The sequence below is a fragment of the Sorex fumeus genome, unplaced genomic scaffold (assembly GCF_029834395.1).
Source record: "Sorex fumeus unplaced genomic scaffold, SorFum_2.1 ptg000013l, whole genome shotgun sequence".
Classification (NCBI taxonomy): Eukaryota; Metazoa; Chordata; class Mammalia; order Eulipotyphla; family Soricidae; genus Sorex; species Sorex fumeus.
The window spans coordinates 34760114-34773827 of record NW_026606070.1 but is presented as its reverse complement, the minus strand read 5'-3'; the positions used below and the strand labels follow the sequence as shown (position 1 = coordinate 34773827).

The 13714-nt window shown below is 41.1% G+C and overlaps 1 pseudogene; it reads right to left on the bottom strand.

Moving 5' to 3' along the window:
- Positions 1–3287: 3287 nt before the first annotated feature.
- Positions 3288–3383, bottom strand: LOC130020880 (uncharacterized; annotated as a pseudogene).
- Positions 3384–13714: the final 10331 nt, after the last annotated feature.

Here is a 13714-nt window from a genome sequence, read left to right as displayed (position 1 = left end):
CTCAACAGAGAAGATATACACTGATGTGGTCTGACAATTGACACCTACAAATTTTGTGACCATATGAATTCTTCCACCATTGTATTTATGGGGTCAGAAATGAAGAGATGAACTGACTCTTTGGATCACAGGTTTCAGATGGAAAGAAATCAATTTTGGAGCCTCCATTAGAAAACTAAACTAAAGAATTATATTTGTCTTTGAGTCACATTTGTATGAGGAACTTGCACATTTTGATCTGTTTGACAATAAAATAGAACTTTCACATCTTGTGGAAGTAGAAACAATTATTTCACTTGTGGACCAGACTATGAATCATTTTGCAAAGTTTAAGGGCAGTTTATAGTGACCAAGTTCTACCCAGAGATCTTCAGTAATTCTTGTATCTTGATTTTAAACCTTTTGTGTACTTTCTTGCATAGTAAATTGGAACTACCTACTTAACCAATAAGGTATTGCATGTAAATGAAGAGGTATAAAAATCTAAGCCTGTCAAAACAGACACATTTTCATCTGGCCTTCTTGTGTCCAAGTCCTCCTGTCAGAAGCAGAACACAAATGAGGTCTAATGAGGTCATTTTAATTGCACATCTTTCAATCCAATTAAATCTTCAGATTACACTGGGCTCTTGCTGACCTCCCATAAATAATCTATTGAGGAATACCAAACCAGAACTATTCAAATATTCCTGTCCTGAATTCCTAATACATAGGAAATATATATATGTATGTATATATACATATAATATTTTTACTTAAAGGTGCAATATTAAACATCAGTAGTTAAACAACAAATACCTAAACCTTGCTGGAATGAAAATTAATAGACTTTATTCCAATGATCATTTGTAATATTTGGCAGCACATCTTATTTAGAGAATAAGAGATCTAGAACTCATCAAGAGACACTACACATCACTATGCATTGATAAAAGATTCTTCCAAAAGGTTTTATAAGTTTTCTGATTAACTGTCATTATGATACTTCTAAAATAAGAACTAGATTTAGAGTTGCATTTTTGAGAGTCTTTTCTCCACGAAAGGGAGATAAGCAAAGTTCCTTTTTGTTGTTATTGTTGTTATTGTCATAAAATAGAATTTTCCTGTACTAGTTAGAGGACAGATTGAATTTCAATTTTTATCAAGACAGAATGAAGAAAACAAATCAATGAAAAGGATGTGACATGAATCAAATATTTCAAATACCTCAGTATAACTTTTATATCATGTATCTATTTTATCTAAACTAATTTAACTCAAATTTTAGCTATATCGTACTTTCTATATGCACTAATACACTGTATTTTACAAAAAATACATATTTCTACATCTATGCAATACATGCTGCTAAAATTTATGAGTATATTTTGTTTTTATTTGAAGACAGAAAACGTGATACACAAAAAAAAATTCAATTGAACACATTTTAGCAAAGATTGGAGATTTTTCAAAAGGCATTTTAATCAACAAGCCCCAAAGCAGAGATTTCTTATACATTATCCATAACTTGCATAGTCCAAAATACCAAGCCAGCCAACATAGTATTTGGAAGTGGAACAGAGTCCTGCCATTATTAGAATGCACCAAGGCTAGACAATGGTCATAATTAAAAGAGAGAGGAGTATATTGAAAGAACTATGTGTGGACTGTGATGGATCTCTAGCTTAGAACATACAGACTTCTTCCCCCCTCAATCTAAGTCACAACAGAAGGAATTTCATGGGAGATGCAGAAAAAAACAACAATGGAATATCATCTCACACCATCTCACACCACAGAGACTGACACACATCCAAAAGAGCAAAAGAAACAGGTGTTGGAATAGATGTAGGGACAAAGGGACTCATCTTCACTTGTGGTGAGAATGCTGTCTGGTCCAGTCTTTTTGGAAAACAATATGGACATTTCTCAAAAAACTAGAAATTGAACTCCCATTTGACCCAGTAATACCACTTCTGAGAATATATCCTGGAGATGATAAAAGGTACAGTTGAAATGACATCTGTACTTGTATGTTTATTGTAGCACTATTTACAATAGCCAGAATCTGCAAAAAAAAAAAAAAAAAAAGCCCTAGTGCCCGAGAACAGATGGCTGATTAAAGAAACTTGATATATCTACACAATGGAATACTATGCAGCTGTTAGAAAAGATGAAATCATGAAATTTTTTATATGTGGATGGACATGAAGAGTTTTATGCTAAGTGAAATGTGTCAGAAAGAGAGGGACAGACGTAGAATGACTGCACTCATTTGTGGAATATACAGTAACATGATAGGAGACTAACATCTAAGGACAGTAGAGATAACGGTCAGGAGAACCTCAGGAGAGAGAGAAAGAGGTAATGTGCCTGCCACAGAGGCAGGGGGTGGGCAAGGATGGTGGGGGCGGTGGGAGGGATACTGAGAACATTGGTGGTGGAGAATGGGTGGAGGGATGGGGTACTTGAACATTGTATGACTGAAATGTAATCACAAAAGTTTGTAAGTCAGAGAGTCCGGCAAGCTACCGAGAGTATTCGATATGCCAAACACAGTAACAACAAAGTCTATAACTAACTCACGGTAATTCATTAAAATAATATTAAAAAATAAAAGGCATTTGCTACTTAAAAAGGAAAATAAAAGGGGAAAGAAAAAAATCTGAAAATAGAGTCATTAATACTACGCTCACCAAAATTTAAAATCTAGTCTAAATGTCTTATCCCCAAACTGGAAATTTAAATTAACTGGCTGTTCCTATACAACACTAGTTAGGTAATCTCCATAAATTATTTTAGAAGATTATACCTTTTCCTAATAGAAGTTTGCTTTGCCCTAAATAATTCTTTTCATTTTATTAATGATCTTGCCCATCTTCCTTTGACTATAAAACCTTTCTATTTTGGATGACATTTTATAGTTTCTATCTGCTAGTTAGATGGGGTATAACCCTAGTCATGAATAATTTAATAATGTCAATTACATCCTGAGAATAAACTCAGTGGGATTTTTACTATTTATACTTCAGAAAGAAGAGTAATCTTGGTTTACTATATAAAGACTGTGCTTTGGAATGAGACAGACAATGGTGTTAATCGAAACTCTATCCTGAAAAGCTGCGTGATATTTATTAAAGGTATTTTTTTCTCTGAGTATTGGTCTCTTCACTGAAAAAAAAAAGGATTATTTTCCCTTCACAGTTTTCTTTAAAAAACAAAAAATTGAAAATGTCTCAAAATGCCTGGCTCACAGTTTGTCAGCTAATAGTATAAAAGTCAGGTCATTATCGACAGATCGGCTTTCGATAAAACTTTTTACCTTTTATCTGTCATCCTTGCGCAGGGGCCATGCTAATCTTCTCTGTATCGTTCCAATTTTAAGCGAGCCCGGCAAGCTCGGAGAGCCCGGCAAGCTACCGAGAGTATTCGATATGCCAGACACAGTAACAACAAAGTCTCCAATGGAGACGTTACTGGGCCCGCTCGAGCAAATCGACGATCAACGGGAGGGCCTTTACCTTTACCTTTACCTTACCTTTTATCTGATTTGATACAATCCTCTGATGAACATCTAGAGGTACAGATTTATTGGAGGATGTGGATATGTTCCCATTTCTCTGTTTTCTGAAGAAAGGCATATGCAAGGTGCATTTCTAACTTGCTTTTTTTTTAAAATTGGAATTATGCAAGGGACTGGATCTTAAGCCCTCCCCCCCTTGTGGTTGTATTTAAAATAAGGCTTGGAGAGGTGAGATTACTTGAGATCATGAGGGTGGGGTCTTCCTGATGTGATTAAGAACTTTAGATAAAAAAGGTAGATGAGTATCTGTCTTCAGCATTCAGCCAGATAAAAACTGTCTGAAAATCAGGAAAAAGGGTTTTCACTAGAAACCCTATTTGCTGGCACCTTCATTTTAAATGTCCAAGATTTTGATCTGACCCTGAAAAATTATGAGAAAATACGGTTTTACTGTTCATTAAATTTGGCTTGAGTACTGTATAGTCTTCGGGAGGCTAGGGAAATCCCCAGTGGCTCTCCTGCTGCCAGATTAGGTGGACTCAGGCCACTTACCCTTTCAGGGAGGAGTGGCTGGAGTGTGCCTAGGCCATGGGGCGAACAAAGGAGGAAAAGAGGCCACCAGGCTGATGGTGATCAGAACGGTTATTCCATTTTCCCCACACACCTGCTCCAGTCTCACTAAGCTCCCCATTCTCGTCTCGTACTGCCCCTCATTCCTGTCTCCCTCTGTCTCTCCCACTCATCTTTCTGTGCTCCATCTCGCAGCCTGGTCTCTATCTCTCCGCTTGCCTGCTCCTTCATTGTACCCCTATATTCCTCTCCCTCTGTTTCCCTTGTCCGTCTCTCTGCACTCCATTTTGCTGCTCTGGTCTCTCTCTCATCTCTCCCCAACCCCCTGCATTGGGGTAGCCACAACATCTCAAACCCCATCCAGCAGCAAAATCAAAAAACTTTCCTGACCGCCCATCAGGCTCAAGGGAGGGAAATACCACCTAGGGTTGTTTCTCCTCTCCTTAGTCCAATAACTTAATTAACATCTTAATTCTACTTCTTAATATCATTTTGTATGGACACAGTAAAAGATACATTGAGCTTGTAGGGTTGGGGGCATCTTGCCACAGACTCAGACTTAGGTCGGATTAATCATTCCTAACCCTAGTAGGGTCCAAATCTAGTTATTACTTTTTGGATCATGATAGAATTTTCCATGACCATGTTCTTAACTTATAGTTAAGCATTATGGCACTTTGGCCAGGACCATTTCGATGCCAAGATAGGTCACAGCTCAAATCTTGGCCCGGATCCATCCAATCCCTTCTTGGGACCCTGTTTTTGGGGATCTAAGAAGGGCAACTGAGGTTTAAATTGAGAGTACAGATGACCAGGGTTTAATTATCATTCAAGTTACAAAAGCATAGCATTAACTGTCTTCTTGTGTCCATACAAAAAGGACATTGCTCAGATTTAATTATGCAAAGGACTTAAGGAGAAGAGAAAAACAATATTTACAAATCAACAAAGCACAAAGAAAGAGATTACAAATAAACAGAGGAATGGGAACACTGTGATGGGAATAACATAAGCTTCCTGAGGAAAGGCAGAAAGGACAAACCAATGTTATCCTACAAGTACCACACCCAGCAATGTTTAGGAGCTACTCTAAAATCCTGGGTGCCAGGGACCAAACCTGGGTCTTTTGCACACAAAACCTGGCTCCAGCCTGTTAACACTCAGCCCAATCTTTATTCTTGAAAACAGTTTAATGTTGTTTTTTGTTTGTTTCTTTGTTTAAATTGAATCCCAGGTAAAATGGCATAAACTGAAGTAAAATATCTCATATCATTATTTAAATCAATTTTCTAATTTCATAAGATTATTTCATTAACTAATTTTAGTCATCAAATCTCTATAGTATTATCATCTTGCTCAAATAAGCTTTTCTTTCTGTTCTCATACGTTATTCTTTCCTAATATCACCTACAAATAATCACTTTAATCTTTCTTTTTTTCCCCAAATGGATTATTGTATCTTTGATGCAGAGACCATCACTTTTAATCTGTAAATACTGCATATATATAGCAAAGAACCAATAAATACTTAATATAGATAGATCAATGTATACTAAATCATATACTTGGTTCTTTTGCATTACCAGGCATAAGGATGCATTGCTTATTTCTTTTGAAAAGGTATTATACAAGCATTTTATGTGATTGGTTTATTTATTCTAGCATATATGTGTACATATATTTATATTCATATCACTCAGCTCCTGGGAGAGAACAAGACAGAGTCTCCTACCCTATGCCTCACTGTCTCCACCAGGGCCCAACAGCTGAAGACCACCGAGGCCCAGCCAAGGCCATGCTGGGAGCACTCTCCAAACACTTGGATGAGCCTCACGCATAAAAGAACTGACAGAGGAACCCAGGTGTGTGGGACCCGGGGCTGAGATCTCCAAGCCTGTACAGTTTGGGACTGGACCTGCCAGTAACTAGACAGTTACATCCACCAACTGCCGTGTAACTCCAACAACGGCCAGGATCCAGAGATCATCACACTCAGCTCCTGGGAGAGAACAAGACAGAGTCTCCTACCCTATGCCTGACTGTCTCCACCAGGGCCCAACAGCTGAAGACCACCGAGGCCCAGCCAAGGCCATGCTGGGAGCACTCTCCACACACTTGGATGAGCCTCACGCATAAAAGTACTGACAGAGGAACCCAGGTGTGTGGGACCTGGGGCTGAGATCTCCAAGCCTGTACAGTTTGGGACTGGACCTGCCAGTAACTAGACAGTTACACCCACCAACTGCCGTGTAACTCCAACAACGGCCAGGATCCAGAGATCATCACACTCAGCTCCTGGGAGAGAACAAGACAGAGTCTCATACCCTATGCCTGACTGTCTCCACCAGGGCCCAACAGCTGAAGACCACCGAGGCCCAGGCAAGGCCATGCTCGGAGCACTCTCCACACACTTGGATAAGCCTCACGGATAAAAGAACTGACAGAGGAACCCAGGTGTGTGGGACCTGGGGCTGAGATCTCCAAGCCTGTACAGTTTGGGACTGGACCTGCCAGTAACTAGACAGTTACACCCACCAACTACCGTGTAACTCCAACAACGGCCAGGATCCAGAGATCATCACACTCAGCTCCTGGGAGAGAACGAGAAAGAGTCTCCTACCCTATGCCTGACAGTCTCCACCAGGGCCCAACAGCTGAAGACCACCGAGGCCCAGCCAAGGCCATGCTGGGAGCACTCTCCACACACTTGGATGAGCCTCACGCATAAAAGAACTGACTTAGGAACCCAGGTGTGTGGGACCCGGGGCTGAGATCTCCAAGCCTGTACAGTTTGGGACTGGACCTGCCAGTAACTAGACAGTTACACCCACCAACTGCCGTGTAACTCCAACAACGGCCAGGATCCAGAGATCATCACACTCAGCTCCTGGGAGAGAACGAGAAAGAGTCTCCTACCCTATGCCTGACTGTCTCCACCAGGGCCCAACAGCTGAAGACCACCGAGGCCCAGCCAAGGCCATGCTGGGAGCACTCTCCACACACTTGGATGAGCCTCACGCATAAAAGAACTGACAGAGGAACCCAGGTGTGTGGGACCCGGGGCTGAGATCTCCAAGCCTGTACAGTTTGGGACTGGACCTGCCAGTAACTAGACAGTTACACCCACCAACTGCCGTGTAACTCCAACAACGGCCAGGATCCAGAGATCATCACACTCAGCTCCTGGGAGAGAACAAGACAGAGTCTCATACCCTATGCCTGACTGTCTCCACCAGGGCCCAAAAGCTGAAGACCACAGAGGCCCAGGCAAGGCCATGCTGGGAGCACTCTCCACACACTTGGATGAGCCTCACGCATAAAAGAACTGACAGAGGAACCCAGGTGTGTGGGACCCGGGGCTGAGATCTCCAAGCCTGTACAGTTTGGGACTGGACCTGCCAGTAACTAGACAGTTACACCCACCAACTGCCGTGTAACTCCAACAACGGCCAGGATCCAGAGATCATCACACTCAGCTCCTGGGAGAGAACAAGACAGAGTCTCCTACCCTATGCCTGACTGTCTCCACCAGGGCCCAAAAGCTGAAGACCACAGAGGCCCAGGCAAGGCCATGCTGGGAGCACTCTCCACACACTTGGATGAGCCTCACGCATAAAAGAACTGACAGAGGAACCCAGGTGTGTGGGACCCGGGGCTGAGATCTCCAAGCCTGTATAGTTTGGGACTGGACCTGCCAGTAACTAGACAGTTACACCCACCAACTGCCGTGTAACTCCAACAACGGCCAGGATCCAGAGATCATGACACTCAGCTCCTGGGAGAGAACAAGACAGAGTCTCCTACCCTATGCCTCACTGTCTCCACCAGGGCCCAACAGCTGAAGACCACCGAGGCCCAGGCAAGGCCATGCTGGGAGCACTCTCCACACACTTGGATGAGCCTCACGCATAAAAGAACTGACAGAGGAACCCAGGTGTGTGGGACCCGGGGCTGAGATCTCCAAGCCTGTACAGTTTGGGACTGGACCTGCCAGTAACTAGACAGTTACACCCACCAACTGCCGTGTAACTCCAACAACGGCCAGGATCCAGAGATCATCACACTCAGCTCCTGGGAGAGAACAAGACAGAGTCTCCTACCCTATGCCTGACTGTCTCCACCAGGGCCCAACAGCTGAAGACCACCGAGGCCCAGGCAAGGCCATGCTGGGAGCACTCTCCACACACTTGGATGAGCCTCACGCATAAAAGAACTGACAGAGGAACCCAGGTGTGTGGGACCCGGGGCTGAGATCTCCAAGCCTGTACAGTTTGGGACTGGACCTGCCAGTAACTAGACAGTTACACCCACCAACTGCCGTGTAACTCCAACAACGGCCAGGATCCAGAGATCATGACACTCAGCTCCTGGGAGAGAACAAGACAGAGTCTCCTACCCTATGCCTCACTGTCTCCACCAGGGCCCAACAGCTGAAGACCACCGAGGCCCAGGCAAGGCCATGCTGGGAGCACTCTCCACACACTTGGATGAGCCTCACGCATAAAAGAACTGACAGAGGAACCCAGGTGTGTGGGACCCGGGGCTGAGATCTCCAAGCCTGTACAGTTTGGGACTGGACCTGCCAGTAACTAGACAGTTACACCCACCAACTGCCGTGTAACTCCAACAACGGCCAGGATCCAGAGATCATCACACTCAGCTCCTGGGAGAGAACAAGACAGAGTCTCCTACCCTATGCCTGACTGTCTCCACCAGGGCCCAACAGCTGAAGACCACCGAGGCCCAGCCAAGGCCATGCTGGGAGCACTCTCCACACACTTGGATGAGCCTCACGCATAAAAGTACTGACAGAGGAACCCAGGTGTGTGGGACCCGGGGCTGAGATCTCCAAGCCTGTACAGTTTGGGACTGGACCTGCCAGTAACTAGACAGTTACACCCACCAACTGCCGTGTAACTCCAACAATGGCCAGGATCCAGAGATTATCACACTCAGCTCCCGGAAGCGCGCGGCCGCGAATGCTTATGACATCTTGTCATCTCATTCCTAATTCGGTCAAACTGGCAGGCTACCAAATGTAACATGCCCACACGGCAGAGTCTGGCAAACTCCCGTGGTATACCCAATATGCCAAATACCTGTAACAATGATGGGTCTCATTCTCCTAACCCTGAAAAAGCCTTGAATATGGCACTTTAAAAAAAAAAAATCTCAGTGCTAGGACGAAGAAGACGTTACTGGCACCTGCTCGAGGCAATCGACGAACAACAGGGTGGTCGTGATGATCGTCGTGATCTGTAGATATAAGAAGACATTTAATATGAAACATTAATCTGTCAAATACAATATTCTGGGTAATAATTTGTGTGTTTTTTCCTCAAAATATGTAAGCATATTTTTATATAATATCTCTTGATCATAAAAATAAAACAATTCAGATTTTTTTCAAAATATTAATATTTACCAAAATGGACTCACAGAATTGCAATCCCATGAAATGCTAATCCAGAATACACCTCAGGTCATTTCCAAAGTCAATCACAGTTTCTTATTCGGATGTTTCAGTTATACTTTTTTCAAGTTCAGTAGGTCCAAAGAAATTTAAAACTTCATGAAACATATTGAGTGAAGAATGTTTAACATGTTTAGAGCCTTATTTTTTTGCCAAAATATTTAAACTACTCTTTCTTCATAGTCTGCTTTTTGGAAATATAAAGATGTCCACAAATAAGTAACCGTTTTGGGTCTAGGCCAAATTTTATATAAGATATGCAATTCACTCCTGATACTTTGGGGAATTGCTTATAGCAATTGCAGTTTAAGTCCCTTTAACTAGATATTATATTGAATTACTTATTCTTGTCAAGAAGTATTATTTATAAGATATAAATCATAAAACAATAATTAAAATTGAGCATCTATTTCAAATGTAAATAGTAAGTTTATTTCATGAGAGATTTGGGTCACCCAGGTGTGCTCAGGGCTCTCATGTCTATACTGAGGAACCAGTCCTTCATGAATGCTTGGGGCTAACACGTGATGCTAGTGATCAAATGTGATTAGCCACATGCAAGACCAGCATCTTACCTCTGTATTCTTTCTAGTCTCCAATTAATTTTAAAAAGTGACAATAATGGAGATCATGCCCAATTCAATCAGCTTAATCAAAGTACTTCTACATTTAAAAAGAAGTGACAATAATTAGCATATATATTCTGCTCTCACTATGTAATAGATGTATAGATGGGTAAGGTGTTTCCAAGCAGTGCTGAAAAGCCCACAGGGTCACACAGATGCTACTAGGACAACTTGGTGACAGTCTCCAGGACTGCAACTTAAAATGTTGTGTGGTTATAACTGAAACTGAAATACTTACTGGTTCCTACATAAATGCATTGAAATATTCTAAAACTTCATATCCTTGTCAATACTCTTCTCAGTAAACACTCATTTTATTATGCCCATGAACTTTTTTTTTCACATTTTTTTAAATGAATCACTGTGAGGTACAGTTATAAATTTGCCAACTTTCGTGCTTACATTTCAGTCATACAATGTTTGAGTTCCCATCCCTCCAGCTGTGCCCATTCTCCATCACCAATGATCCCAGTTTCCATCCCACCACCCCAGTCCCATCCCCGCCCCCAACCCTCCTCTGTGGCAGGACATTCCCTTTTGCTCTCTCTCTCTCCTTTTGGGTGTTGTGGTTTGCAATAGAGGTATTGAGTGGCCACCGTTCAGTCTATGGTCTACTTTCAGCATGCTTCTCCCATTCTAAGCCAGCCCACCAAGCACTCTTTACTTGATATTCCCTTCTCTATCTTACCTGCCTCTCCCCCAGTGTGTGAGGCCAGCTTCCAAGCCATGGAGCAATTTTCCTGGTACTCATCGCTACTATTCTTGAGTGACCTTTTGCTTTCTTTTACTGAAACGATTTATATTTCTAGAGTCATTTGAATTGCCCTAAAAAACCCCTGCACTAGATCTTCAGTAAATAATCTTATTTAGCTCAGAATTATTTTATATAATTTTAATAATAACTTTATTATTATTGTATATTATTTTGGCATTTGTGGTCACACTCAAAGCTTCTCAGGGCTTGCTCTTGACTCTGTGCTCAGGGATCATTGCCAATGATTCTTGGGGAACCAAATCTAGTGCCAGGGATTGAATCCAGTAGGCTGTGTGAAAGACAAACTCCCTACTAATGGATTATAGTTCTAAACATTTTGGGCTTAAGATTGGTCTGTCTTTTCTCTTCCAGGAATTTAGGTTGATAGAGTAACAGCCATCACAATGTTCCTGAGGTGTTCCCATTCTGCTGTGTTTATCTTTAATCTTTCCTTTGTGCTTTCTTCCACTATCTGCTAATCACTTATACCCTCAAATCAGAACCTGTGATTTGTAAAGTCAGATTATTTGAGGACTCTGAATTTTTTATATGCAAGTAAAACAGTGATTTTCTCTTTCCTTTATGTCCTTTGCATAATTTACTTTAGAGCAATGTCCTTTTTGTATAGACACAGAAAGACAGTTAATGCTATGCTTTTGTAATTTGGGAATTGATCAACTCCAAATAATATTTACTCCTGTTCTGTGTCATATTTACATGACTAAAGCCTCAGTTGCCCTTACTTCTTAACACTCCTGAAGGAGCTTGGATGGACCCAGGGCAAGCCCTAAGGAATTAAGACATCAAAAAAGAACAAGTTGTAAGCTACCCTGGCATCGAAAAGAGACAATTCAAGTGCCATAAAAGCTTATAATAAGTAAATAGCACTGTTATGAATAAACTGTCAGGATCCCCAAAGAGATAAACTGGATAAGGACCCCACTGGGATTAGAAAAGACTTACCTGGTCTGAGGATTTTAGTCTGAGATATGTAATGAGATGTCCTCAGGCAGAGTCAACCTTTAAACTTAATATATCTCTTACTGTGTCCATATAAAATTACTAGAAAAATTATTAAGAAGTAAATTTAAGATGACTGTTTTAATGGATACTAGTTAAAAAGGTAAAAGGTAAAGGCCCTCCTGTTGATCGTCAATTTGCTCGAGCGGGCCCAGTAACGTCTCCATTGGAGACTTTGTTGTTACTGTGTCTGGCATATCGAATACTCTCGATACTCTCGAAAAGCTCTCGGTAGCTTGCCGGGCTCTCCAAGAGGGGCGGAGGAATCGAACTCGGGTCGGCCATGTTGGCTGCTTGTAAGGCGAACACCCTACCGCTGTGCTATCGCTCCAGCCCGGATACTAGTTAAGGAAAGGGAAAAGTAATAGACCTTAGATGAAATTACGTCATTGGGCTGATCTCTTAACTGGGTGAGATTTTTGACCTAGAAGAAGCTTCCTTGAAGGGAAGGCTTTACATCTGTTGATTGTGCAACCACACCTATGTGTAATTGTTACCACAGCTCTTGAGAATTTCTCTTTAACTGGCAGAGGAGACTGGAATAAAGAATGACTGATCACCAACTAACTTGGTGGCACTTTTCCCTCCTCCATTTGCCCATCTCCGTGGGCTTTCTGGGATGGAAAGGCAGCCATGGCAAACACCAAATGCACACATCACATATCTACACTTCGAACGTACTCTCTGCCCACTGTTAGCCTCACCAGTGCAAATTAATTACATTTTAATATACATCTAATCTCATCCAAGTAGACATGATGTTCTATGTTCTTATCCTCTCTTGGGTCTGTGACTATTATAGAAATCTGCAGTAGTGCAGCAATTTTATTAGTTTTCTGAAAGTTTAATAGGAAATATTCAAACTAAACAGAGGAAGTTCCATAGACTGCCATTGTTTTTGCATTTTTTTTTTGCTCATTCTATAGAGCAAGTATTTTCTTGCCCCATATATAAGACACTCTATATCATTCTGTGATACAGAGTTGCTAGATCAACTCTTATAAAAGCTCTTAATGTGGTTCTCTAGTTATGCTCAGTCTCCTCTCTGAACTTAACTCCAGTTCACGTCCCCTTATGAAATATTCCATTGGATTCCCTTTCAGTCAAGAAAATGCACAAATATTTTCAGGAGATTCTGGAGAAATATTATTATTTCTTTCTAAACACATTTTAATAGGCTTGGTTCCTCTAGAAAATCATTTACTGTATTTAATAGACAATACTGGAAGTGAAATATAAACAAGTTAAACTGAATAACATATACAAATGATGAAGTATATAAATGATGCATACCCAAAGCCTATGTAAATGATGTAAGACAGTATTACTTCAATGAGAATTAAAATGAATGTAGAATAAGCCAAATTATTACTTCAGGGTTGAAAAAAAAGCTATAATATCATAATGGCTATTTGTCTTTGTTTACCATTTCCAAATGTTAGTTTTCTTCAGGAAATAAAGAATTACCTTGATTTGAGAAGGATTTCATAGATGAGAATTCAGTCATTAATACTTCAAAGTATTGCTTACTACACAATAATTTTTGAAGTTATTCTAGTACCCATATTGTTAAATTTCTATGATGTAAACTAATGTCTGGCAGTGTCAGCAAAAACACTGAAAACTGTACTAAAAAAAGTTAATCTTCATTTCTTTAATTGTTTGCTTACCTATAAACCTACATATCTATATTTATTTCTTGATTTTAACTTTAAGATATCTTAAAAACCCTTTTGGCTGGAACTGCCAGCGTTCAGTAAATCGCAAAA